Here is a 24,131-nt window from a genome sequence, read left to right as displayed (position 1 = left end):
TCAGTTTTACAGTCAACAAATCTTACACCTTGTTTCATGTCAATGATGCAGGCCCCTCCATGCAACAACAGCTGTCCTGTTTCCTCCCTGATTTCTATTTTCATTACAACCATCTTCTTTCTTCACTCCTATTTGGTGATGCTTTCTTTTTCACATGAAGTTCTTCAGTTTAACAGAACTCTTATCTGTGTGTTGCTTAAGAGATTTTTTTCTTCTTGCTCTGATTTCATATCGTTGCATGCTTTGCTCATCACTGATCTTGAGGAAAATTGGTTGAATGAATGAGGGTTTTTTTTTTAAGTTTTTATTGTGAATTGAGTGATAGTTTACATGGGAGAACATCAGCTGTACATTCATCCTATCGTATTTCATTTCATTGCAATAATTACAGTCCCCTCCATGCATCATCACTAACAGCATTTGCTTCAGTTCCCTCTGTTTTAGTTTGTTTGGTTTTTTTTTTGGATGTACACTGAAGCACTCAGGAATATATAACCATTCAAACAACCAAAAGGCATACCCTAAAAGCCTGCTCAATTCTCTGCACCCCTGCCAGCCAACAGCCCCTCTCCCTCCTTGAGTTCAAAGTTCTCAGCCACTCCATCTCTCAACATCATCGTCTTTGCCTCCATCTCTGGTGTCACTGTTTCTCTTGATAGGGTCTAGCACACCGCCAAGCTGCTGTTCTCCCTTGATGACCCCAGGGTCCTCTGCTCCTGGACTGCAAAAGATTAACCACTCCCCTCCTTTTGTTACAAAACCTCTACCTTTACATTTGCAACATTCACAATTAGTCCTCATAGCAATTATTTACTATTTAACTACAAGAGTCTTATCCCCATCTCCTTTTACCAGCCCCGTCCAGACAGATTGGAAACCACTCAGTGGAGATTCTACATTCCCTGCACCCTCTGAAACTAGGCTCCCAATTGAAAACTTGTAAGCCAGTCACTCGTGCCTGTATATCCCACCCCACCCCCATTTTGGTTAGCCAGTGTCTAAGTTGTCCATCCCTATCAACCCTGTTTAACAAGGGGGTGGCAATGGTCCTTGCTGTAAAGATTTGTTCCCTCTTTTGAGTTTCTACATCCATAGTATAGATCAAATTCATCAAATTGTAGGAGGTTACACTTTTTTTTCCCTCTTCTTTCTTCCTCTAGTCAAGTTCTGATCAGCCATTGAAGCTAGGTAAAATGTGTACTATCTACAAGTATGGATGTTCTTGTGTATCTTCCCTCACTTCACATCAGCTGGACAGTTCACTCTCCACTCTAGTCCTCTGTGGCCGTGTCCCTCTCCATGGGCTCAGGAGTCCCCAGGTCTCGTTCAGCATAACTTTTGGGGGATATAATTCAATCTATTACAAGGGTGTGGCACTACAGGCTAATGCTCTGGACTACAAAGTCAGCCTGATCTGCAAGATTGACAGTTCAAGTTCACCAGCCACTCCTCAGAAACCTTATACAGGGTTGTTATGGGTTGGAACTGACTTGACGGCACTCAACAACACAATAATTAAGTCTATAACACTCCCGTAGGTGGATTCCATTATATTCCTTGTGTTTTATCACATTTTTCTCTGTTCTTCATGTTGTTATGACTAGTCACTGCAGGCAACATTGAACCTCCCTTTGGGGCCTATTTGTCTAGTGGCAGGAAGAACCTGCAGTAACCTCATGGCACTTTGAACCCTAAGCCCAATTCTTTATTGATGGTTATACTCTGTGATAGTCTTCTTTTAGGTACTAAAGAAGTAGAGTCGTGTAGATGGAAAATAGTCTTTCAGTGAAGTGATCACTTACAACTTCCATTCTTTAGTTGCAGAACCATGTATTCTATCTGATTCTGGAAGGGAGTACATATTGTTCTGCTGGTCTGAGCAGATACTGAATCATTTAGAACCTTATGCCAGGTCTGTAAGGTCCTATCTTGCACTGTACATTGTAACTGAATTTTCAGTAGATCTTTCCACTATTGTGTAAGGCTAGCTGCTTGTTAGCTGTTAGCTTGGTGGTTGTTGTTGTTGTTAAGTACCGTGGAGTCAGTTCCGACTCCACAGTGACCCTGCACAGGGTTTTCGAGGCTGTAAATCTTTATGGGAGCAGAACGCCTCATCTTTCTCCCATGGAACCCCTGGTAGTTTTGAACTGCTGGCCCTGAGGTTAGCTTGGTAGGACTATTGAATTTTGCAGGCCAACTGCCTTTTTCTGTGCTCTGTAAAATGAGTTTCATAGTCACAAAGACTATAGTGGTAGTGGTTAATAGGGCCTTCAGTAAGATCATGGATGATGTGGCTAGCAGAAACATAGCTTGTGTACTGTTGTTGTTAAATGCTGTCAAGTCCATTCTGACTCATAGCAACCCTGTTTGTATAGTGTTTCTGAGGAGAAGCTGATAGGTTTGAACCACCAACCTTGCATCTAGCAATCCAGTGCTCATCCTATATCACCATACCAGGTGTAAAGTACACAGTGAATACATAATAAGGGTCCATTCTAGTGCAGGTAAGATATTTCCTCCATGTGATGAAAAAGGTCTAGTGTAATCTACCTGCCACTATTAGCCCATCTCTCTGCAACAGGAGAGTTAGTGGCAAAATTCAGATTAATTGCTGCTGGTGACAAATTGGGCTCTTGCCAGGACTTGGCCTTGGAGGCTGCATGCAGGGTGTGGAGTTCAAGCATAATGTTCATCCTTGCCACCATGTTCATGCTGGTGGGTTTGAACTGCTGACCTTGTAGTTCACAGTTCAGTGCTGATCCTATAGCACCACACCGGGAGTCCCAATGAACCAATATATATTCATGTCTCAGGCCATCTTTCCTTATAGGCCGAGTGAACCCATATTATACCGTTCATTCAGCCCAGTGGACAGCTTTTCCTTGTCTACCTGCAATGAATTTATATCATTGCAGTCTTTTACTTTGGGTCGATATCACCCTACTGGGCAGACCATTGATAAACCAGGCATACATTTTTATCTCTAGTCAACTGGCCATTTAAATTATCACCCTTTCTATAGTTTTAGAGTGTGCTGGGGAAGGTAAAATCCCCACTGAATAGATTTCCTCTTGTCTAGATGGGTCTGGTGAACAGAGATGGAGATGTGATTCTTATGACTCAATAGTAATTGTTATCATGACTAATTTTGACTGCCACAATTGTACAAGTAGGAGTTTTGTAACAAAAACGGGGGGAGTAGTTAATCTTACAGTTCAGGAACAGAGGACCCTAGGACCATCAAGGGAGAAGAGCACGAGCAGAATGTGGGACCCTATCCAGAGAAACAGCAACACCAGAGATAGAGGCAGAGATGAGGACATGGAGAGAGGGAGCAGCTTAGGACTCAGGACTCATGGAAAGAGAGGGACTGAGTGCTGGTGACCAGGAGGCAGGCTTACAGAATGTGCCTTTTGGTTGTTTAAATGATTATATATTCCTCAGTGGTTTTTCGTACATCAAAAACACAAAACATAACAAAAAACAGAGGGAATGGAAGCAAATACTGTTGAATGATGATGCATTGAGGGGATTATAATCATTTCAATGAAATGATGACTGTAAAACCGATGTTCTCTCATGAAAACTATCACTCAATTCACAATAAAAACTTAAAAAAAAAATTATCACCCTTTCTAGTCAAAATTGACTTGATGGCAGCTAATAACAATATATAGGTCAAATGTGTGTGTCTATGTGTGTGAGTATGCTGTATAGGGTTTCCGAGGTACGGCTGGTGGGTTAAACACCCAAGTATTCCAACCAAAGTTTGTGTTTATTTCTTAGTAGTAAGGGGTGGTGGTGGTGGTTGGTTATGTGCTGTGGAATCGATTCCGACTCATACTGACTCTGCACAGGGTTTCCAAGCCTGTAAATCTTTATGGGAGCAGAAAGCCTCATCTTTCTCCTGTGGAATAGCTGGTAGTTTCAAACTGCTTACCCTGAGGTTAGCAGCCCTATTTATAACCTCCACGCTTCCAGGGCTCCTAGTAGTAAGGGGTAGAAGGTGCAAAAACCTGATTCCTTATGCCCTAGAGCAGAGGACATTGAGAAACTGCATTTTTCTAGGTGTTACCTGTCACTATCTGATATGCTGTAGTATGCCATCTAGAGTTACTGCCACCTCCCGCTCTGTAAGTATTTTCATAATACCTTCCGAGTAGTAGACCAGAATAATAGCCAAAAGGATAGTTTGATGATCAGGGTCCCTTTGGAGTAAATAGGGTCACTGAAGCAAATTATTATGAAGCAAAGGGATTTAAACAGTGAAGCTGTTAAGCTAACCCTTCCAGTAGATAGAAACCTGCTTCTGTGGTCTCTAGTCATAGTGTAGTGAGCTAGGCTGCTAACCAAAAGGTCAGCAGTTTGAATCTACCAGCCTCTCCATGGGAGAAACGTGAGGCTTTCTGCTCCTATAAAGATTTACAGCCTAGGAAACCCTATGCAGGGTCACTGTGAGTCAACTCATTGGCACACAACCACCACCACCACCATAGTGTTGATGCCAAGTACAACAGTGTTTCAGTTGAGAAACAACCTCTGGAAGAAACCCTTGCTAGTTGAATATAAAATCATCCACCATTTTTCCCCAAGATCCTTCTAGCATCTACTTAGGTCAAAAAGGTGAGTTAAAAAAGGCTATATGAAAAATATTCTTGGCTGTTTTAGATTTCAAGTTTTTGAGGGTGCCATAATGTCTTTGATACCATGGCAATCAATTTGAATTTTGGTTGACAATTTTGGTTGGGTGGGGAGACTCCAGAGACATCCATCTGGCCCTTAACTACCCACGGTGGCACTTAGCCCATCAGACATGGATCCCAAGTGTTGATTCTTCAGCTACAAAATTTATATCAACAAGACACTGAGCAAATGAGGAAACTACAGGAGATTTTCACAGATCTGCTTAATCCTTTGTGTGATGAGTTTAACTTTTTATTTTTTTATTACCTTGGGAACATCGAGGAGTAGTATTCTCTCAGAGCCAATGTCTAATAATCCTTAAAACTTCCCTTTTCTCATGGTGGAGGTTCTCTAGGAAACAACTGTAGGTTCCAAGTGAAAGATTTACACAAGCTATAGGAAGGTTTCCTACTCAAGGGTGCCTGGGAGATGTGCATCTGGGAATTATCTCACGTCTGGGAACTGACTGAGACACTCTACCTCTATTTCAGGGTAGCTCCAGCCAGGCCCTTGTTCACCAGGTCTAGATTGTTTTCATTCTTTAGGAGCTAAGTATGCATTCATCTTATTTGGAGGTATGGACATAATCAGTGAACCCCTGCCATAGCTTCTGTGGGTTGAGCCACTGTGATAAAAGTCCTATCTGAGTGGCATGATCTTCTGGGGGACCAAGTGTCTTGTCAGCCATTGCAGACTTTGGGTACCCACTCAGCAGATCATCCCCCCACTCTTGTGCTTTGGTGGACTGCAGACACCAAGTCCATCCTAGACAGTACACTTCCTTGCAATTAGCTCTCACTTCCTGAGGGATGTCTCTCATCCCCAAGGCGGATGCCCACTCGGGAACAGCTTTGGTAGGGTTGTCTTTCCCCATTGGGACCCACACTGTATGCAGAGGTTTCCAGAAAGCAGTTAGCACAGTTGGCGGTCTCACACACCACAGGCCAACACACAAACCAAGCATTCTCCTGACATTCAGTAGCAGGCAGTGCTTGGCTGGGTATGGCTCCATGTACCATGAAACCCTGGTTTCCTACTGGTCTGTCATTCTTTGTATCCGCTAAACATGAGAATGATCCTGAGGGGACATGAGCAACAAACGCTGTAGACCTGAGTTCAGGCACCAGGCTGTCTGACAGTGGCAGATACTCATCTGTATCTGTGGCAAGCTGAGTTCACCAGGGGAGTTACTGGCCCATGTGGCTTTGACCAGGCAACCCCAGGAGAGCTGAGGTCATTTATCATCTTGTCATTCTGCCCTGACCAATTTACAGTCCTGACCTTACTGCTGCTTCCTCTTCCTGAAGGTCTCTTCTCCAAATCCTCCACTGGACCAACTCTTCCTTCAGGCCTAAGTTCAGGCGTCACTTCTATAAGGAACTTTATCTGTATCCTCTCTCTAAGGGAAAGTGCTCTCTCCTTCCTGGGTGCCTGTGTCATTCTCTACAGAAACCATTCTAGTTGCTTCCCTGCCTCCAAGCTAGACTTCATTCTCGTAGAAGGCAGAAATCTTGTCCTGTTGAATGTTAGTGGTTTCCAGCACCCACTAGAGACCTGTCATTCAGGAGGAACACAGCAAGTGTTGGCCGAAATAAAGGGATGGGTTGTAGTTGCTACTTGCATTTGAGTTATGGTGCTGGAGAAGAATATTAAAGGTATCATGGACTGCCAGAAGAACAAGCAAATCTGTTTTGGAAGAAGTACCACCAGTATGCTCCTTAGAAGCCAAGATGACCAGACTTCATTTCTCATACTTCGGACATATTATCAGGAGGGAGCAGTCACTGGAGAAGGACATGATGCTTGGTAACATAGAGAGTCAGTGAGTAAGAGGGAGACCCCCAGTGAGGGGGATTGTCACATAGACAGCAGCAGTGGGTTCAAGTGTAGCAGCAGCAGTGAGGATGGTGCAGGACTAGGCAGTATTTTGTTCTGTTGTACATAGGGGTCACTATGGGTTGGAACCAACTCGACAGCATGTAATAACAGTAGCAACAACTTACCAGTAGTAGTTTGGGAAGATCTCTTTCATATGGGCATCCAGAAACTGTATTTTCAGAGGTTTTATCTGCCACCATCTGACATATTTATGTCTTAGCATGATTTCTAGAATACTTTCCACCTCCTGAGTGATAAGATTATTAAGACTTTGCAGCCTGATTTCTTTGCAACATCTCCTGCCCCTTCAAGAAAAGACACAGGTGAACGTGATCTGTGGGTTACAGATTTTTAAACAGCTTTTCTAATGCGTTTTTCAGAAAGTCAAAGCCACATCCTACTGCAGTGTAAGATTAGGCTGCAATATCTTCTGACTCTTGAGCAGCCAAGGACTGAAAATACTTTCCCTCTATGCTTGTCCCATCCCTGGCATCCTTTACAGCTAAAGGAATTGCTGCTTAGTTACCAGCTACTGAGCATCAGCCTATTAAGATGTGTGCAAGGTTTTTCATAAAAACCAAACCGGTTGCCATTGAGTTGATTCCAGCTTACCAAATAGAAAGGATTGGCAGTGGACTTGTGAAGGCTTCAGATTATCTGCGTAGGGTCTTCAGAGGCTGTGATTTTATGAAAGTGGATTGTCAGACCTTTGTTCTGAGGTGCCTCTGGGTTGTATTCAGGCCACTAACTTTTTGGGTAGTAGCCAAGCGTTAAGCGTTTGTGCTACTCAGAAACTGCTGATCTTCCAGATTAAAGCAACAACAATGATAACAAAAACAGACTGTTGCTGTTGAGTGAGATTTCCACTTATGGTGACCCATAATGGTTCAGAAGAGAACCCTTCAGCATAGGGTTTTTGATGGCTGTAATATTACGGAAGTAGATTGCTAAGTTTTTCTGTGTGAGACGCCTCTGGGTAGATTCATACTACCACCTCTGGATTAGTAGCCAAGTGCTACTCAGGGACCTGGTCTATTCCTATGGAAAATTCTTGGGATGACCCTTCTTCTAAAGATGAGAACAAATTCAGGGTTTGAGTAACTTATCCAAAGTTACATAACTAGCAAATTAGCCTGAAAACACAGGTGCGTGGACATCTGCTTCTTGTCACTACTTCAGTATCCCTAATAAGGAGGATGTTGTGTGTGTATTTCTCTTAATAAAATTCTTTTAATGAAAATTTCTTCTGATCATGAACACAGAGCTTTCTTTAGATGAGCCATGTGCAATGCCTTCTTGAACTACTGGAGGAAGGAAGGGGTATCTTTGTTCTAGATTTTATATCCCCTCATATCTGATCACTGATGAAAAGGGAGAATATAGATTTCCAACACAGAATTCATCGTCCAGCCCAAGCACATTGTCTAAACAGGATCCACTCCGTGGAGCAGTAATAGTAATTAATTTAACCACGTATTTTCTATTCTTCATAACTTATTCATGCAGTGAACATCTAAGAAACCCAGTCCTTTGGAAACTACCCTCATTTAAATTAGAATTTCTTGGGCACTGTGGTTTCAGCTTGCCATAGCTTTACCTCTAGGCTGAAAACTCCTGTAAAATCTGAGCTTGAGTCTCCAGGCAAAGTGCGTCACAGGCCCCTCATTCCTTTGTGGCATCTGAGGCATCTGCTGTGGATTCTAAAGACTGAATCACCAGGCTTCCTCTCTAAAGTGACACCCACACAGCCTTCTCTGGTGGGGCACATTACCACCATGTGAGGAAATCAGTGGGTGTTCACACAATAAGAGGAGAAAACGAAAAAGCAGAGAATCGCCAAAACAAGCAAGTTCTTCCTATTCTTCCCTGTGTCTGAGCAATATGCCCCTCCTTTCCGCAACGCCCGCTGCCCGGGACCTGCCAAAGAAAGCTTTCTGTCTGCCCTTCCGACAGCTTGCTTGTCAGACTTTCTCCCTGGTGTCTCTGTGAGTACACATGTGTATGTGTGGGGCTTGTTGCGGTTTGTATTTATTTTCCCAGCCCACTGAAAACCGAGCCTTTCCTATTTAAAATAAATTTTGCAAGTAAAACACTTTTCCCTTGGAGCCCAGCCCTTCCTCCATACAAACAGGCAATGTGAGAGTGGACAGTGTAAACTTTCTCTGCAACATCATCTTATATTTCCCTTAAGTTAGTATTTTGTAACACATTAGTCCTCCCCCCCCCCCAAAAAAAAAAAAAAAAACAGCAACTGTACATCCAACACCTGTCAACTCTGAGTAAACATAGACCCTTGCCACATAATACTAATTTGGTCACTTTTTTGTGAATTGTTATTACAGTGAAGTGTTAGTATTCCTGGTGTGCACACCGTAGATAACCCTCTGATACTGTCAGACATGGAGGATGGACAGAGGAGGAAACAGTCACTCATGTAGTTTCATACACGATCAAATCATACAATCCACTTTATCTGCTATTTGGTTAAGTGTTCTTAATATTTAGACTCTGCCCCCCTTCCCACAATTTCCAACCCTTTACAAATAGAATTGGATTTCCCTAGATCTGTCATAGAGCACAATAGAAACATGTGTTTTCTCTTTATTCATATATTATGTTTAAATAACTTTGGTTATTATTTGCATTTCTTCTCATAATGTACTCATTCAAAACATTTTCTAGGCTTTCAACTATGTGAGAAGCTTGAAAGGGCAATAATGAAAACAAACACCCGTAAGTCCTCTGGTAAAGATGTCATATTTTCACCAAAGATAGTTTTTCTAGGAGTTGACAAGTAGTAGAACTTAAAGTTTTATAGTGTTTACTGAAAATTTGCCAAAGCAGCAATGAAACAGGAAACACTGCCTTGCTAAAAACAGGAGAGAGTTTACTATCCATTTATTATAGTGAATAGAGAATAAAATCGGTAAGCTTCTAAGGGTAATGTTTCTGCTTGTTGTAGTGACCTGCTATGGGCATTTCTGGAATTGAAATGACTGATAGATATTTTGTCTACTTTTTATTTCTGGAAGAAAATTCAAAATACAACAAAAAATACTGGTGTACAAACCTTCAAAAAAGGGTTAGGATTCTTTTTGCCACACTAACTTCATTTGAACCACTCAGAAGACCTTTGAAATATTATTGTTCTTAAGTGCCATCGAGATGGTTCCAACTCATAACCACTGGATAGATAGGGTTTCCAAAGAGCAGTTGGTGAGTTTGAACTGCCCACCTTACGATTCAAACCAATTTGCTGTCTATGCTTATCCTCCAGTTCCACACCCAAGACTTCTTGAAATGTTATTAGAATGATCTTATTGAGCTGAGTACATACTGCTTCTTTCTAACCCACCTCCTGCCTTTATTGTCCACCCCATACAGCAGAAATAGGACTTTTCTCTCATAAAACAATGCCTATATGGTAGCGTAGTGGTTATGAATCTGGCTGCTAATCTCATGGTTAGCAGTTTGAAACTACCAGCTGTTCCGCGGGAGAAAGATGAGGATTTCTGCTCCCGTAAAGATTTACAGCCTCGGAAACCCTATACAGGGGTTGCTATGGATCGGAATTGACAAAACAGTACTTAACAACAACAACAACATATTGCTGTTGCTTTGTTTCACATTATAATGCTGACTCTGTTAGAGATTCAGTGGTGATGCAGCTTCTGCTTGGGCTTGTTCACATATACATACAGACTTTCTGCTCTCAAATTTCTGCACATCCTGGAACTGGAAAGTCCAAAACAACTATACCAAGTCTCTTGGGACTTTTGAATTCTAAAAACGAATTTGCAAAACATTTTTCCTAGGAGATGCCCCAACTGACTGAGATCCCTCTCCTTATACCAGCTACATAAAGAGCAAGTTGTTCTTGTTGTTCTATTTGTTGTTAGGTGCCTCGAGTCGGTACCGACTCATGGCAACCTTACACAAAGCAGAACAAAACACTGCCCGATCCTAGACCAACCTCACTACTGTTGCCACACTTGAGTCCATCGGTGCTGCCACTTGGCCAATCCATCTCCTTGGGGGTCTTCCTCTTTTTCTCTGACCCTCCATCTTACCAAACATGATATCCTTCTCCAGCAACTGTTCCCTCCTGACAATATGTCCAAAGTATGAGAGACGAAGTTTGGCCATCTTGGCCTCCAGGGAGCACTCTGGCTGCACTTCTTCCAAAACGGATCTGTTGGTTCTTTTGGCAGTCCCTGGCCCATGGCACCTTCAATATTCTCCTCTCACATGTATAATAAAGCAAACTGATGCTTGGTCCTGTGCTGTCCTCATAATCATTGCTGTGTTGGACCCCATTGTTGCTGCCACTGCGTCAGCCTACCTCACTGTACATTTCCCTCCTTTTCACAGACTTCTGTGTTACCAAGCATGATGTCCTTCTCCAGGGATTCCCCCTTCTGATAACATACTCAAAGTAATGCTCGCTTCTTAAAGAGCATTCTGTCTGTACTTCTTCCCAGACAGATCTGCTCTTTCTTCCGGCAGTCTACAGTATATTCAGTGTGCTTCACCAACATCATAATTCAGTTGCATCAATTCTTCTTTGAGCTTCTTTTGTCAGTGTTCAGCTTTCAAATGCATATGAGATGATTGAAAAGACTTTGACTTGGGCCAGGCACACCTTCGTCCTCAAAGTTTTATTAGCTCTTCCAAAGACAGATCCCATTGGGAGGCCAGGTAGCACTGGTTGGCATCCTGCCCTGCTATGAGTGGCAGGAGAAATAAAAGGAAGAGAAAGTTGTTTGCTATTGATAAAAGCTTTATTTTAGTATGCTATTTTTGTTCTGTCATATGTTTCTAATGGTGACAACCAGATGGAGGAGGCTTCTAGTTCTGCATTGTCCAGGAAGGAAGACGAGCCCTTGCACTTTGGGGATGTGGTCACTGGGGTGCTGGCTTTATTCTGAATATGTGCACATCATGGTGGAGGAGGAGATGCACAGAGGCTTAGTATACCCTCCACAGAGCTATCATTTCCTTTGGCAAAATTCATGGTGGCCTCTCCCGTAGTTGAGGGATACCAGCTATTGAATAAAGCTCTCGTATCTGTTCACCCCCCTCATAAAACAGTGCCTTATCTTACTGGATTACATACTCTCCGAATGCATAGGATGACAAGGTGTAGTGGGAACTAGTTAACTTGACATGGACTGTTTTGTTCTCGGGATTTTTAGCTGTTGCTCTGTATCACTAGCCTCAAGATATGGTTGAAGTGCTATTGCATTTAATTTCTCTCTTCTCTTTTAACTTCTTTTCCTTTAGCCAGGACCTCTGATCATAATACAAAAAATTTAAAATTTCTAATAAATGAGTTCCATATTGCTAATACTAAAGCCATTGGGCTGTAGGAAGAGAAAATGAATAGTTGTCATCAGATACATTAAATATGAGTAAGAACTCTGATTGTTAAGGGTATAATAAAGGACAAGTGAAGAGGCCTTGTGTAGTGAAGACACGGTGACTGAAAGCTTAGGACTGTGATTTGCTAACTAAATAACTTGGGCGTTTGGAGGTTACAGATCAAATGATTAAAATTAGAAAGCTCTCTTTTACAAATGTCCCGGACATAGTACTGTAATTATTCTAATTATTTGGAATAAAAGTGGAAAACCTAAAACCAGTTTTAGGTTTTTTGTAATCACAAAATATTGTGTCTGCTACTTCAGTTGTTTGGGACTCCTGGTGTGGTGCTGTGGGTTAATGTGCTGGACTGCGAAGTTGGCTTGAACTGCAAGGTCGATGGTTCAATCTCATGAGTTGCTCCTCGGAAACCCTATACAGGGTCACTATAGGTCGAAACTGACTTGACAGCAATTAACAGCAACTTCAATTATTTATAATCAAAACAATTTTCTGGTCGCTGTGAAAATGTCTGTAAATGAGGAAAGGGCATATCTGCTTCTTCTGGTGTATTAGACATTTGTTGTGAAGTGCCATCGAGTCAGTTCCAATTCATAGTGACCCTGTATAGTTTCCAAAGAGTGACTAACGGTTTTGAACCACTGACCCTGCGGTTATCTGTTCAGTGTTTATCCTACAGCATCATACCAGGGTATTATTATATATGGACTCAAAATACGTTGGTCATGGGTTCCTGAGTGAAGTAGATAATTTGAAAATATTGGGACCCCCTAGGCTAGTCCCCAAAAGCTGTTGTTGCTATTAAGTGCTGTCGAGTCAGTTCCAACCCATAACGACCCTGAACAGGGTTTCTGAGGCTGTAAATCTTTACTGGAGCAGAAAGCCTCATCTTTCTCCTACGGTTTGCAGCCCGATTTATAACCACTATACTACGAGAGTTCCTTAAGAAGCTGTGGAGAGGCATATTTAATAACTGTTCAGGTGTTAATAATTGTGAGGCTTGTTTATATTCACTGTTGTGCCAGAGTATTATTACTATTTGAGCCTAAACTCCAAGCGGATGAAAGTCTATTTTAACTATTTGGTCACAAACAATGAAACCTAGTGAGAAACTTGGCTTAACTTATAATGTGAAATGTCTTGAGAAAGTTATCCTGATGTGGTGCTGTGGGTTAATGCTCTGGACTGCAAGGTCGGTTTGAACTGCAAGGTTAGCCATTCAGGATCACCAGTCGCTACTCAGAAACCCTATACAGGGTCGCTGTGAATCCGAATCGATTTGACAGCACTAAGGAACTCTGATAACATAGTGATTACGAATTGGGCTGCGAACCTTAAAGTCAGCGGTTCGAAACTACCAGCCGCTCCGCGGGAGAAAGATGAGGCTTTTTACTCCCGTAAAGATTTACACCCTCGGAAACCCTGTACAGGGTCGCTATGGGTCGGAACCAACTTGATGGTACTTAACAACAACAACAACAACATAGTAAACACAACCAAAACTAATTCCATAATTTCAAACATTCAAAATGAATGCCTGGGAGTGATGGACTAGTTTGAAGCTAAGATCAGATGGGTAGGTATGTATGTCTGCACACCTGTGTATGTTTGTTTATTCCTGAGTGGATTGAACTAATGTATACAGATACACACAGGAGCTTGTAAAGGTCATGGAAAAATTCTATTACCTTTTAATTCCATTTTTCCACAAACTTTTTGGAGTCCCCTTATATGTGCCCATAAATATAAGTTTCTGCTAAAGAAAATAAAAGTTACAAGACCTGAAAAAGGACACCAAAAATATGATTTCCTTACAAATATTTGCAGGAATTTTTTCTTAATTGCAACCAGAAGTTTGACCTGGAAGTGTAGTGTTTTGACCCCCGAGCTGTCTGGTTTCCTACTTGCGGTGTTTTGTTCTCCCCCAACTGTGAGAAAATCTATTTTACATGGTTTTAACCCTGTATATTCTTAGAAACACTGAAGTAGAAATTATTCCCTTGAGGGAAAAGAAACTCTCATTATTTATAAGAATGACTTGTAAAGGTTTCTCTTAACTATAACACATTTTTGAAACACTTAGCAATTTTTTCTCTATAAGATATATTTTAAAGTAAAATAGCTGCTCAGTTTCCTTTTAAGGTAATGTGTGACCTTTTTGGAAGACTGTAAGGTGTTTTTTGTTTTTTTTTCCTTCATGCAAATTTACCTGTATTTTAGTAAAATGTTAACTTTTTAATAACGGAAAAGTGCAGAGTTTATAAATAGTCTGAGGTTTTTGTATACCTCCTGTCTCCATTTCTAGCTTATTAAAAGCTAGTTGTAGTTAGAAAAGTAGAAATTAGGCTGAATAAACTTTGGATGGCTTTAAAAACAGGTCGTTTTCTAATGGACTGAAGAAATGCACCACTGAAACTCAGGATAGTTATAGGGCAAGGAGGTCAACTGTGGAAAATGACAGAAGTCACACATCAAATGCTTGTGGATGCATTTACTGAATCTAGTGAAAAGTCTCAGTCAGACATTTTCAGTTAGAGGAAAGCATGGTTTTTTTTTTAAATTATTCAGCTCAGAGTTTAAGAATCCAAAACACTGACAGTTCCCATCTATTTAAGTAAACAGCATTTTTCTTCCCAATTTTTAAAATTTTGCAAAAAGCCTTGTGATCTGCTTCTATAAAGATTACAAGTTAGATCTTCTGTAACTTCTATAAAGATTGCAATTCTTCTCTGTAACATGTGGGGTTTCCGTGAGTGAGAATCCATTGAAGAGTAACCAACAATAACAAGTTGCCTTAGTGTAGTTAGTATTTGAGAGAACCAACAGACATAATTACCAGAGAAAGATGTGTTGCCTTAACTGTTTAACAATGCTGGTTTTACTGACATTTGTAAATTCCCTTTATGTTCCTGGTATTTCCTTATTATTTCCATTTCTTTAAAGTCAGCAATGGAATTAAATTGTTTTTATTTGTCTACCCTGATTCCATATGTTTTTAGCAAGAGAGTGAGCAAGAGAGTTGTTTATTACAAGGCTCTATTTTTAAAGGATGGTATGCTTAAAATTTTTTTTTTTTAAGTTTTTATTGTGGATTGAGTGAAAGTTTACAGGTTAGATAATCAGTTTTACAATCAACAAATCATATACTTTGTTTCATTACAATGCCCTCCATGTACTGTCAGTTAACAGCATTTCTCTCTATTCATTTTAGCTCTTATTTTAAACACTCAGGCATATATAATAATTTACACCACCAAAAAGATACTCTGCAGCTCTGCCTCTTGGCCACCAACTCTCAGTCCCTCTCTTTCCATGAATCTAGAGTCCTTAGCTGCTCCCCTTCTCCATGTCCCCATCTCTGCCTCCATCTCTGGTGTCGCTGCTTCTCTGGATAAGGTCCCGCATTCCGCTTGTGCTCTTCTCCCTTGATGGTCCTAGGATCCTCTGTTTCTGGACTGTAAGATTAACTACTCACTTGTTATTGTTAGGATGGTATGCTTTTTTAAAAAAAAAACATTGGGTTTTAATTTTCTTTTTTGCCTGTAAACAATTATCCCCACTTCCCAACTTTTTTTTTTAATCATGGTAAAATGTATAAAATATTTGCCAATAGAACCATTGTAAAGTTTATAATTCAGTAACATTGATTCAGTTTCTCAGTTTGCAGTATCATCTCCACTTTTCATTTCCAAATGTGTTCATCACCCCAGACAGAATCTTTGTACCCTTCCCTGGAGCCCCCTAACCACTAGTAAACTTTTCTCTCTCTGCATTTTTACTCAGTACAAGTATGATATGGTTTGAGTCTGTGAAATCTAAGTGGCTATATCTTTCTTTGGAGTCCTGGTGTGGCACTGTGAATTAATGCACCAGATTGCAAAGCCGTGTGAACTGCAAGGTCTGCAGTTCAAGCTCACCAGCTGCTCCTTGGAAACCTTATACAGGGTCACTATGAGTCAGAACTGACTCGATGGCACTTAACAACAATATCTTACTTTTGTATCTATTATTGGTTATATTCTCAACCGTGACCACAAGTAGATTAAAGACTATCACCATACAGCTACTGTTGGTCTTGACAAAATAGTATACTTAACTGGAATCTCAAGAAGATGAGATCTTTATAATCACCTTTAAGTCTTTTTTTTCTTCTTCTAAGTTTCCTTTTTATTTTTATTTTTTTAACTTTTTATTATGGATTGAGTGAAGATTTACAGAGTAGATACGTTTTTCCATTCAACAATTCATACACATTTGTTTCATGCACCCAATTGCGGTCCCCACAAAGTAGCTTCACTTACTTCAATTCTTCCCCGTTCCCCTTTTCCATTCCTCCTCCTCCTTTCCTGACTCTATAATCCTGCCTTCTGAACACTGTCCTTGGGCAAGTTGCTGTGTGCTTATAAAAATATTCTAAATGTTATTATTTTAATTCTTAGCATAATAAAGAATACCTTTGTGTTCGTCATAAAACATTGTCTTTATATTAACAAATAATCTATAAAAAATTAGTTTTAGTAGTGGAGGAAGGACTACACTAACACAAATATTTGAAAGGAAAAAATGCATCATCTTTAAGGCCCTTGAATATTTTCATTAAATGGTGGTGTATTTAAGAACAGACAAGCATTGTCAAAGTATTTTCACTTTTATTTTTTAGCTTACTACCAAAACCCTTAAATACATACAAAAATAGGCTCGTATCATGAACCCTCACATATCCATCACCCAACTTCATTGTTTCAATATACGGCTACTGTTAATTCTTTCCTCTTTCCTACTCCTATATACCTTCCTGGTCATCGTAACATGCTACACATAAACGATTCCAAATTTGTATTACATAGAAGCCTAAAAGTCTCATTTTTAATGATCTTTCTGCGATTGCAGAAAAACAAATCTTAATGTCAACAAATATCTAGATCTAGTCATTCTTGAGAATTTTTCTGGAAATCTCTATAATTCATTTACAGTTGAATTGTTCATATCACAGTCCAAGTAATGTGGGTCTACACAGTTTATTGCATTTGTGGTTTTTTGTTTTTCTTTTATTACCATAGATAAAAGTCGCCTTTAACCTATAGATACTATCTCTCCTTCATTTTTTTTCTATTTGCTTATTGAAGAAACTGGGTCAAGTGTGTTCTAGGATTTCCCATATTTGAGAGTCAACTGACTGTTTCTACCTGGCTTTGCTAACATGTTCTTGCAACCCCTGTATTTCCTGCTAACTAACTTGTAGTGAGATCCACAGGCTTGATACAGTTCAGATCCCTTGTTTTTATTTTTTTTCCTTGTACAAGAATATTTTGTGGCATCAGGGAAGGTGGCATATGATTTCTAATTGTATCTCTTGACAATGAAAGCAGGGATTTATGGGGGGGTTTTTGTAGAAAAATGTAGACTTTTGCATTTGGCATTCATAATGGCAGTAAATATTGCTTAAGCAAAACAGTAAAAAAAGGCCCCTTTCCATATTTTTTTAAACTTTGACTTATTCAGGCAATTCAGATAAAAATACCAAAGTAGTGTTTCAGGAATAATAAAACCTGAATCCGCATATATATCATTTTTTAAATCTGGGTCTATGTGAGATCTGATTTAACATCTTAATTAATATCATGACTCACAATATACCTGTCACTTTGATTTTTACATATTGAAATGACACATTTTATAAGAACTCTAAGGACTTGTGAAAGATAAAGAATGAAATGCATATATTTTAATTTTTTTCTGTGAAAAGAGAGATCAGCAGGTAGAAAGAAAGAAAACAAAATAAACAAGGAGACCTATTCTTTGAAATTCTCCAGAGGTATGATAATAATTGAGCTAATATGCATTGGCTTCTTATAAATTGCCTAGGTCGTTTTAGTCTTGAGTGCCTCAGAAATTACCTTTCTCCCCATGCCTCTTCACTGTTGCCATGGTACTCCTAGCTAAGGCCAATGTTTGTGTTTGAGAGACTACGGACATTTCTCTCTTATATTCACTTGTGTTATTGTTAGATGAGGGGGCTTCAAAAAGTTTGTGAAAAAATTCCTTTATCTTTTAATTCTGTTTTTTCACAGACTCTTTGGAACTCTCTTATATTGTTAGGTGCCACTGAGTCATAGCAATCTTACTATAGCAGAATGAACTTTCCTTCTGTTCCATCCTCACCATGGTTACTGTGCTTGTAACCACTGTTGTAACCAATCTATCGCATTGAGAGTCTTCCTCTTTCTCACTCACCTTCTATTTTACCAAGAATGATGTCCCTTCTCCTGAGACTGGTCCCTTCTGATAACATGTCCAAAATGCATGAGACAAAGTCTCATCATCCTCACTTCTAAGGAACATTCTGATTGTATTTCTTCCAAGACAGATTTGTTTGTTCTTCTGACTGTGCTACTACATTCAGTGTTCTTCCACTAAATAACAGCAGAACTTACACACTTATACAATTTGCATTTCGTTGTCTTTCAAAAACTCTGTAAATACGCTAACAAGAATGTTGCTACTGATTTCATTATAACATACCAGTAAGTCAACAGAATAAGATTTAGAGCAGTGTCTTCCAAACCTGGCTGTACTTCAGAACCCTCTGGAACTCTTTAAAAAGAATGTAGTTCTCTGGCATCCACTTCAGGAATCTGTATGGTTGGGAAAGGCCCCAGCCCTGGAGATTTAAATTCCCCAAGTGATTTAGTGATAGGCAATGGACTCTTGATTGGAAATTAGAGAGACTAGTAGATGGCTACTTTATCTCCATAGTGTTTTGTTTAATAACTGAAAGAGACAATTGAAGTGATGATAAACTTTGGGAATATCTGATGTTTTCACCCATGACTTGAGTGAATAAATTAAAAGTGGGGAAAAAGCTACCATCTTGTGAAATGGGATCTATATTCCAAATGACTGTGAGAAAACAAGCTGAACAGAAAATATAAACTGAAAACATCAGAGGAGGAAGCAGTGTGTGCATGAATACTGAGGGCAGAGCCATCATAAGGTATTTGGCACAGAGCCGTGCTGCAATTCCTGGTAAGGAATGCAGACATGGTACTGGGAGATGCAGGCAGGAGCTGACATTGAAGAAACATACAATGATCGTATTTCAGTGTACTGTCTTCCCATGAAGCTCCATGCAGTCCTCTGCTTCTCCTCTTTGCAAAGTTCCTGAACATGATGTCTGTATTTTTGTGTCTTTTTACCCTCAGTCTTCCACCCTAAAACCCAAGAACACGTCTTAATTGCCATATGTTAGTATTTGTTCTGACCCAAATCATGATATTTTTAATAGCCTCATATTCATGTGAAAGCTGGGCAACTAATAAGGAAGACCATAGAAGAATTGATGTATTTGAGTTATGGTGTTGGACAAGAATCTTAAGGGTACCATGGACTGACAGAAGAGCAAAGCAAATCTGTGTTGGAAGAAATACAACCAGAATTCTCCTTGGAAGCCAAGATGACCAAATTTCGTCTCTTGTATTTGAGACATATTATCAGGAAGAACCAGTCCCTGGAGAAGGACATCATGATTGGTAAATTGCAGAGTCAGCGAAAAAGAGGGAGATCCCTGCAAAAGTCATATTGGAACCATGTCTGACTTCTCTGGCTTCACAAGGGGGAAAGAGAATCAAACTCCAAATCATCCCAAGGCCAATTCCTATGAAGTGGAGGTCAGACACGTTTCCATCCTACAACCTTCTTTATTCTGACACCAACCATCCCTCCCACAGCACTCTCTGTTTCACATCTGGGTTCGATAATCCATTGCAATGACCACACAGGACTCATAACAGTACTCATAATTATAGGGTTTATTAGGGAAGTAGGGACGTGAACAGGGTATAATTGAAGATCAAACCCAATTCAGGACACAACAGTTCACCAGTCAGGAACGCCTCTTGTCTGCCACAGTGCAGTCACGCCTCACTCTTGTTTTTCAGCCTTCTCAGCCATGTCATCACTTGGCCTCTGCCCTGCTTGAGCATATGTTACAAAGTTCTTCCAGCCAGTCTCTGAATGTCCAAAGGGAACATTCTTCAAGTCAGTATGCTTCCCATAAGCACTCAGTTTTACTCAGTTCGTAGGCCTAGAGGCAGAAGCTGCTCTGTTTCTCCTCTGCCTCTGCGGTAGCCTATTGCCATCTCATGCTCTACTAGTTCTCTTCCTTCTTGATGGTCCTGGGATCTTCCATCTCTGCTTGTAAGATGGCTCCTTTTAAACCTAGCTAGAGGACAAAACTAACCAATCCCAGCGTTAGACTCCTGTATACCTTATTTGCATGGTCCCACCCAATCACTTGGTGAGAATTGAGGAAGACTTTGGATAGAAAAGTTGTATCAGGTAAATTCAAGGCACCACAACCCCCAACGAGATGGCAGCAGCAATGGGCTCAAGCATAGCAGCAGTTGTGAGGAGGGTGCAGGATTGACAGTGTGACTGTCGTACATAGAGTCACTATGGGTCAGAACCGACTCGACAGCAGCTAATAACAACAACCGTATTTTGTTCTACTTCCACTGTTCCCAACTGTTCTCTGGCATTTGATCTTTAAACTGTCTTTTTCTTAATTTCACTCTCTTAGTTATTCCTTCTGTCTGACTCCTTGTTGGCTCTTCTTCCTCTGCTGATCCTTGGGTACTGGCTCTGTGCTGGTTCTCATCTTTCTCACTGACAGATTCCACCGGAGACCTCTTCAACTTTGACCAGAGTGGCCTGAATATATACCCCAGGTCTGACTTCTCCCCTGAACTCCACACTTTATTTCCATTTGTTGCCAGACATTTCACCCGGTTATCTCATCTAGCCTTTGTCTAAAGCTTTATTCATTATCTTACCAACTCTAACCACTCTCTTTGTAACCAGACAAACCATTATTCACCTAGTCAACAAAGCTAGAAAAACTGTCATCATAATTCATCCCTTTCCATACACATTTAGTGTGTCTGATTGTATCAGTCCTCTGATTCTGTCTCTGAAGTGTGATCCTGACCTTTTCTCACTTGTCTTGCAGAAGCTTCTATAATTTCAGTGACTCTGTGTTGTGTGGAAATGCAGGCCCATTTGTTAGATATTCTTACTTCTCAGGAAAAACTGGATATTTATATCTTGACATGCATTTTCCCAATAGTTAAAATCTTGACAATTAATTTAGGAAGTTTTGTAATTCTGTGTATGCTTTTGTAGAACAACACTTTGTGATCTATGATTTAAACAAAAGTTATTAGAAGAAAATAAAAATATAAGCGATTATTTTTTTCTAGGATGAGAAACTAAATTTACGAAAACCAGGCAAAAACATGTATATGACTAAATAAAAAAATGAAAAATAATCTATGGTAAGAAATCTAAAATATAAATTATAGCTTGGAAGAAAATGCTTTTAGTTAAAAAATTAATGCCATTATTATAAAACTTCACTGATAGCAAAGCAATGAAAGTAAAATTTTTAAAGCTATACGTCCTCATCCATGGTCTGCCAGATGAACTAACAAATCTGTTCTGGAAGAAGCATAGCTGTATTGTCCCTTAGAAACAATGATTTTGTCTCCATACTTTAAATATAGAACCAACAGATCTGTGTTAGAAGAAGTGCAGCCAAGAGTGCTCCTTGGAGGCCAAGATGGCCAAACTTCATCTTTCATACTTCAGACATATTGTCAGGAGGGACCAGTTGCTAGAGAAGGGTATCATGTTTGGTAGGGTGGAGGGTCAGAGTAAAAGAGGAAGACCCACAGCAAGATGGACTGGCCAAGTGACATCATCGATGGACTCAAATGTGGCAATAATATTGAGGTTGGCCCAAGATTGGGCAGTGTTTCGTTCTGCTTTGCATAAGGTCGCTATGGGTCAGCACCGACTTGATGGCGCCTAACAACAACAACAACTTTAAGCATGCTCTCAGGAGAGATCAATCCCTAGAGAAGGGCATCATGCTTGGTAAATTAGAGGGTTCCTGTTGTAGCACTGTGGTTTAATGTGCTGGACTGCAAAGTCGGTTTGAACCACAAGGTTGGCAGTTCAAGCTCATGAGCCGCTTTTTGGAAACCCTGTACAGGGTTGCTATGAGTCAGAACCAACTCGATGGCACTTAACACCAACAAATTAGAGGGTCGGGGTGGGGAGAGGGAGACCCCAGTAAGATGGACTGACAAAATGGCAGCAGCATGGACTCCAACACAGTCCCAGTTGTGAGGAAGGTGCAGGACTGAGCAGTGTTTCATTCTCATGTACACAGGGTCGCTATAAGTCAGAACGACTTGAAGGCACCTAACAACACATAGATAGAAAATCAACAAAGAAAATGTAAAATTGCAAACAAATTATAGACATCTGAAGTAAAATTCACCCTGATAAAACACATGGAAATAAAAAGTGGACTATGACTGTTAACAGAAAGGTGAAAATAATTAATATTGCCCAGTGTTGGTGAGAGTATGATGAATGGGCATGCTGTATAGTATATTATTGTTAAGTATGTTAAGATTTTTTTTTTTTTTTTCCTGGATTGGAGCAAGGGTTTCAACAAGATCCTGAAAAATTAGCATAAGAGAAACCAGGTCAGCAGAGGATAAATCTTAAAGCTCCAAGTATGGAGAACAGTGTAAAGGACATGGTGGCAGGAATAAAAGGGAGAAAGACTGACAAAATCAGTGGACATAGTCTCTGATTCAAGAAAGCCCAGTGGGACTAACTAATTGTTTTAAAAAGATTGTACACGTGTTGTTGTTGCTCAGAGCTGTCAAGTCAGTTTGGGGTCATAGCCACTCTGTATAGGGTTTCTGAGGAGCCATTGGTGAATTTGAACCACCAACCTTATGGTTAGCAGTCACCACACCAGAAATCTACATACATTGTAGTAAACTTAAAAACACCAAAGACTTGAAAGAGATCTTAAATGAAGCCAGAAGAAAAGATAGGTCACCCTCAAAAACCCAATTAATTAATAACATATCAGCATAAATGGATGTCCAAGACGGTGGAACGATTTTTTCAAAGTGCTGAGAAAAAAATCATTGTCAACATAAAATTTTATATTGTTTCAAGATTGAGGGTGAAATACAGTCATTTCAGACAAACAACTGGAAAAGTTTGCTGCCTACAGATCTTCATTAAAGGCTTCCAAATGAAGAAGGATATGATGTATGAAGAGGAAAGCAATTGTTATAAGCAAACAGAATGGAAATCTTCTGGGTGAAACTAAACTACAAAAATGAGTAATTTGTAGAGGTTTTAAAAATAAAGATAAAGTTGCAGCCCAGCTGGATGCTAAGGAACACTCTAAGTGGACCAGGTACCTTGAGGCAGCAGTATTTAAGAAATTATGGCCACTGAAGCCCATTATGTTAAAAAATGAAACTTTTGTAATAATACTGAGGATCATTCCATTGATCTTCCTAAAATAAGAAACTGTGATTTCACTAATAACAAGAAGGACATTAAGAAATCTCCCAAACAGTTGGCTGCTTACATTAATAGAACAGTTGGACAAGTTGTGAAGATCCCAGATAAACGAAGTAAGGTGATCTATAATTGCAGAAAAAAAGTTCATTGTCCTTTTCCAAGACCTGGTTATATAGAAAGAAATAGTCCCTCAGAAGTGGGGGTAGTGTTGTGGCAGATAAAACTCATGAACTGGTAGTTGATCATATTTGATGAACTACATTGATTCTGGTTCTTGACAGACAGCCCATCATCAAAATATACTGGCTTGGATTCTGAGATTTCTCAGGACCATGAAACAGTGGAACAAGTTTTGTTCAGAAATTTGAGGTTCAATATAGCTTTAACTTTCTGGAGGAAGAGAAATATGAGTGAGCTTGCAGCCTAAGTGGTAAGGGTAGGTCTTGGAGTAGTGGTGGATTGCCTTCCTGTGCTCACCAATAATTTACAGGAAGAAAAACAGTGCATCTCACTTGGCTGCTGTGTAGACTTGTTGCATTTAGTAAAGTCTCTACTTAAAAACAAATTAGAAGAGTATTGGTTTAAACTGGCTTCAAGTAGTCATAAAAAGGTGGTGGTCAGAAAGGTCATCCAAAACATTATAGCATTGTAGATGCTCGTTTATTACAATTACATTGAGAAGTTTCATCTATTAAAGAACACTTAGTTATTGAAAGCATCCTTGGACTATGCGAGAATCAAGGATATCTTTGGGGTAGCAGGTTGGCATAACAAAAGGCAACTATGAGAAG

The 24,131-nt window shown here is 40.0% G+C and overlaps 1 protein-coding gene and 1 pseudogene across 1 annotated transcript in view; both read left to right on the top strand.

Moving 5' to 3' along the window:
- SLX4IP (SLX4 interacting protein) overlaps positions 1-24,131 on the top strand; it is a 134,390-nt gene that overhangs the window by 28,408 nt on the left and 81,851 nt on the right.
- On the top strand, positions 23,261-23,984 carry LOC102819669 (annotated as a pseudogene).

This window comes from Chrysochloris asiatica, unplaced genomic scaffold, assembly GCF_000296735.1.
Source record: "Chrysochloris asiatica unplaced genomic scaffold, ChrAsi1.0 scaffold00141, whole genome shotgun sequence".
NCBI classification, from domain to species: Eukaryota; Metazoa; Chordata; class Mammalia; order Afrosoricida; family Chrysochloridae; genus Chrysochloris; species Chrysochloris asiatica.
Note: the sequence above shows the minus strand (reverse complement) of the source record. Positions and strands in the feature narration are given on the sequence as shown.